We start from the raw sequence: 6,059 nt of genomic DNA, 5'->3' as shown, positions 1-6,059 counted from the left end.
TAAAGACCATTGAAAATGCAATAACTGAATTTTGACACAAAATGGCCTAAATCTCTGAAGATACTCATCCGATCGAGACGAAACTTTGCACATTTGTATTTTGTCACCCGACGAAGACTTTAGCCGAGTTTCATTTTTCTAGCAAAATAAAGACCATAGAAAATGCGATAACTGAATTTTGACACAAAATGACCTAAATCTCTGAAGATACTCATCCGATCGAGACAAAACTTTGCACATTTGTCTTTTGTCACCCGACGAAGACTTTAGGCGAGTTTCATTTTTCTAAAGAAATAAAGACCATAGAAAATGCAATAACTGAATTTTGACACAAAATGGCCTGAATCTCTGACGATACTCATCCGATAAGAATGAAACTTTGCTCATTTGTCTTTTGTCACCAGACGAAGACTTTAGCCGAGTTTCATTTTTCTAGCAAAATAAAGACCATTGAAAATGCAATAACAGAATTTTGATACAAAATGGCCTAAATCTCTGAAGATACTCATCCGATAGGAACGAAACTTTGCACATTTGTATTTTGTCACCCGACGAAAACTTCTGCCGAATTTCATTTCTCTAGAGAAATAAAGACCCTAGAAAATGTAATGACTGAATTTTAACACAAAATGGCCTGAATCTCTGAAGATACTCATCCGATAGGAACGAAACTTTGCACATTTGTATTTTGTCACCCGACGAAGACTTCTGCCGAATTTCATTTTTCTAGAGAAATAAAGACCCTAGAAAATGTAATGACTGAATTTTAACACAAAATGGCCTGAATCTCTGAAGATACTCATCCGATAGGAACGAAACTTTGCACATTTGTATTTTGTCACCCGACGAAGGCTTCAGCCGAGTTTCATTCTTCTAGAGACATTAAGACCATAGAAAATGCAATAACAGAATTTTGACACAAAATGGCCTAAATCTCTGAAGATACTCATCCGATATGGACGAAACTTTGCAAATTTGTATTTTGTCACCCGACGAAGACTTCAGCCGAGTTTCATTCTTCTAGAGACATTAAGACCATAGAAAATGCAATAACAGAATTTTGACACAAAATGGCCTAAATCTCTGAAGATACTCATCCGATATGGACGAAACTTTGCACATTTGTATTTTGTCACCCGACGAAGACTTCTGCCGAGTTTCATTTTTCTAGAGGAATAAAGACCATAGAAAATGCAATAACTGAATTTTGACACAAAATGGCCTAAATCTCTGACGATACTAATCCGATAAGATCGAAACTTTGCACATTTGTATTTTGTCACCCGTCGAAGACTTCAGCCGAGTTTCATTTTTCTAGAGAAAGACCATAGAAAATGCAATAACTGAATTTTGACACAAAATGACCTAAATCTCTGAAGATACTCCTCCGATCGAGACGAAACTTTGCACATTTGTATTTTGTCACCCGACGAAGACTTTAGGCGAGTTTCATTTTTCTAAAGAAATAAAGACCATAGAAAATGCAATAACTGAATTTTGACACAAAATGGCCTGAATCTCTGACGATACTCATCCGATAAGAATGAAACTTTGCTCATTTGTCTTTTGTCACCCGACGAAGACTTTAGCCGAGTTTCATTTTTCTAGCAAAATAAAGACCATTGAAAATGCAATAACAGAATTTTGATACAAAATGGCCTAAATCTCTGAAGATACTCATCCGATAGGAACGAAACTTTGCACATTTGTATTTTGTCACCCGACGAAGACTTCTGCCGAGTTTCATTTTTCTAGAGGAATAAAGACCATAGAAAATGCAATAACTGAATTTTGACACAAAATGGCCTAAATCTCTGACGATACTAATCCGATAAGATCGAAACTTTGCACATTTGTATTTTGTCACCCGACGAAGACTTTAGGCGAGTTTCATTTTTCTAAAGAAATAAAGACCATAGAAAATGCAATAACTGAATTTTGATACTAATTGGCCTTAATGTCTGAAGATTCTCACACGATCGGGACGAAACTTTGCACATTCGTATTTTGTCACCCGACGAAGACTTTAGCCGAGTTTCATTTTTCTAGCAAAATAAAGACCATAGAAAATGCGATAACTGAATTTTGAAACAAAATGACCTAAATCTCTGAAGATACTCATCCGATCGAGACGAAACTTTGCACATTTGTCTTTTGTCACCCGACGAAGACTTTAGGCGAGTTTCATTTTTCTAGCAAAATAAAGACCATTGAAAATGCAATAACTGAATTTTGACACAAAATGGCCTAAATCTCTGAAGATACTCATCCGATCGAGACGAAACTTTGCACATTTGTATTTTGTCACCCGACGAAGACTTTAGCCGAGTTTCATTTTTCTAGCAAAATAAAGACCATAGAAAATGCGATAACTGAATTTTGACACAAAATGACCTAAATCTCTGAAGATACTCATCCGATCGAGACAAAACTTTGCACATTTGTCTTTTGTCACCCGACGAAGACTTTAGGCGAGTTTCATTTCTCTAAAGAAATAAAGACCATAGAAAATGCAATAACTGAATTTTGACACAAAATGGCCTGAATCTCTGACGATACTCATCCGATAAGAATGAAACTTTGCTCATTTGTCTTTTGTCACCAGACGAAGACTTTAGCCGAGTTTCATTTTTCTAGCAAAATAAAGACCATTGAAAATGCAATAACAGAATTTTGATACAAAATGGCCTAAATCTCTGAAGATACTCATCCGATAGGAACGAAACTTTGCACATTTGTATTTTGTCACCCGACGAAAACTTCTGCCGAATTTCATTTCTCTAGAGAAATAAAGACCCTAGAAAATGTAATGACTGAATTTTAACACAAAATGGCCTGAATCTCTGAAGATACTCATCCGATAGGAACGAAACTTTGCACATTTGTATTTTGTCACCCGACGAAGACTTCTGCCGAATTTCATTTTTCTAGAGAAATAAAGACCCTAGAAAATGTAATGACTGAATTTTAACACAAAATGGCCTGAATCTCTGAAGATACTCATCCGATAGGAACGAAACTTTGCACATTTGTTTTTTGTCACCCGACGAAGGCTTCAGCCGAGTTTCATTCTTCTAGAGACATTAAGACCATAGAAAATGCAATAACAGAATTTTGACACAAAATGGCCTAAATCTCTGAAGATACTCATCCGATATGGACGAAACTTTGCAAATTTGTATTTTGTCACCCGACGAAGACTTCAGCCGAGTTTCATTCTTCTAGAGACATTAAGACCATAGAAAATGCAATAACAGAATTTTGACACAAAATGGCCTAAATCTCTGAAGATACTCATCCGATATGGACGAAACTTTGCACATTTGTATTTTGTCACCCGACGAAGACTTCTGCCGAGTTTCATTTTTCTAGAGGAATAAAGACCATAGAAAATGCAATAACTGAATTTTGACACAAAATGGCCTAAATCTCTGACGATACTAATCCGATAAGATCGAAACTTTGCACATTTGTATTTTGTCACCCGTCGAAGACTTCAGCCGAGTTTCATTTTTCTAGAGAAAGACCATAGAAAATGCAATAACTGAATTTTGACACAAAATGACCTAAATCTCTGAAGATACTCCTCCGATCGAGACGAAACTTTGCACATTTGTATTTTGTCACCCGACGAAGACTTTAGGCGAGTTTCATTTTTCTAAAGAAATAAAGACCATAGAAAATGCAATAACTGAATTTTGACACAAAATGGCCTGAATCTCTGACGATACTCATCCGATAAGAATGAAACTTTGCTCATTTGTCTTTTGTCACCCGACGAAGACTTTAGCCGAGTTTCATTTTTCTAGCAAAATAAAGACCATTGAAAATGCAATAACAGAATTTTGATACAAAATGGCCTAAATCTCTGAAGATACTCATCCGATAGGAACGAAACTTTGCACATTTGTATTTTGTCACCCGACGAAGACTTCTGCCGAGTTTCATTTTTCTAGAGGAATAAAGACCATAGAAAATGCAATAACTGAATTTTGACACAAAATGGCCTAAATCTCTGACGATACTAATCCGATAAGATCGAAACTTTGCACATTTGTATTTTGTCACCCGTCGAAGACTTCAGCCGAGTTTCATTTTTCTAGAGAAATAAAGACCATAGAAAATGCAATAACTGAATTTTGACACAAAATGGCCTAAATCTCTGAGGATACTCATCCGATCGAGACGAAACTTTGCACATTTGTATTTTATCACCTGACGAAGACTTTGGCCGAGTTTCATTTTTCTAGAGGAATAAAGACCATAGAAAATGCAATAACTGAATTTTGACACAAAATGGCCTAAATCTCTGACGATACTAATCCGATAAGATCGAAACTTTGCACATTTGTCTTTTGTCACCCGACGAAGACTTTAGGCGAGTTTCATTTTTCTAGAGAAATAAAGAACATAGAAAATGCAATAACAGAATTTTGACACAAAATGGCCTAAATCTCTGAAGATACTCATCCGATAGGGACGAAACTTTGTAAATTTGTATTCTGTCACCCGACGAAGACTTTAGCCGAGTTTCATTTTTCTAGAGAAGCAAAGACCATAGAAAATGCAATAACTGAATTTTGATACTAATTGGCCTTAATGTCTGAAGATTCTCACCCGATCGGGACGAAACTTTGCACATATAGATTCAGTCACAGAAAGAGACTACAGAAAACTTGGCCAGTTTATTCAATTGAAATTTGGTGAATAAGAAGTGTCAATATGTTTGATAACTTCTACATGTCATTTTAAATTCATCACATTTACTTAATACTTGTGTAGAATAGATTGTAAATATAAAGGATATTTAAAAACAATTTTTGAGGGCACTTAATAATTCTCTGTGTAGGCATGATCGATATGAATTATAAGGTAAGTATATCCACACCAACACTCACTGAATTCCCAAATCATTGAATACCTTCGCATCTCCATTCAGTAGCCACAATTGTTCCTTCCTGTAATGAAATAATGAATCATTGCTTGATTTTCTATTCATTATGTTGAACACCATGACCTTTCAAATAGTTTTCTTTCTTCAATGAAAGCAGGAAAACACATCAATAACATATAAGATAATGAATCCGGAGCGCCATATGCATTTAATTGTTCATAGTTATTAACGAAGAAGTGGAATATATTCGAACTGAAAACTTCGTTCATTAGTTCGAAATCCTTCATAAAGAACATGAAAAGATTATTATTGTCTGAATTTCTGTTTATAAATTCACCTAATAAGGCTGAATAGGACAGATATACCGTTGTTTTTCCCTCTCCCCAATCATTATTATTTAAGCTGGAGTTCATTCTTATTCAAATTTTCTCACTTATAATCCATGCCTACAAGTTTTCAGGTAATAAAACTAATAGCAGTCCAACGAGAGGCCATCATTTCATGTTTATAGTTATTTTGTACTGGATTATTGCAGTAAATATTTACTGAAATGACGGTGTGGAAATAAATGAATATCTTGGGCATACCTTAAGGAACTCGAAATTCAAGTAAGAAACGAGTCGAACATAAAAATATGTACTGACCAGAAGTTGAATACAATCATCAATTCCTCGTGTTGGTGAAATAAATTACCTATATGGAATTGTTGTGGATTTTCTCTAGATGAATTAATATGGTTCTTGTTGAATGAAAAATCCAAAAAAAAAGTAGTAATAAAAACTAATGTTATTACTTATGATTGTTATTAATCTTCCTTAATGTGTTTTATATCCAGTTCCAGTAGCTAGAATATGTCGGAGAATACCTATTTGTGGCTACGTATTGTGTGTTGCCTGACGTGGCTGAGAAAATTGGTTCGCACCATTTTTCCTGATTCTTTAAGATTTTGGGTAATGTCCGATTAACAACATCAATATGTAGAAATGAGGAAGCAAGTCAGTATGCTTTACTTTAGAAGAACTACGTTAAAAGATGTTGTGAGTGTCATTCACTGATAAATCTGCCTATCCTACATAAAAATTTGTTGCACGTCATATGAAAACGATTTGAGTTCAATATTCCTTTGCGACATGATTTAAATAGATGAGAAAACCTAATTTTTCTA

This window comes from Harmonia axyridis, chromosome 2 (genome assembly GCF_914767665.1).
Source record: "Harmonia axyridis chromosome 2, icHarAxyr1.1, whole genome shotgun sequence".
NCBI classification, from domain to species: domain Eukaryota; kingdom Metazoa; phylum Arthropoda; class Insecta; order Coleoptera; family Coccinellidae; genus Harmonia; species Harmonia axyridis.
Note: the sequence above shows the minus strand (reverse complement) of the source record.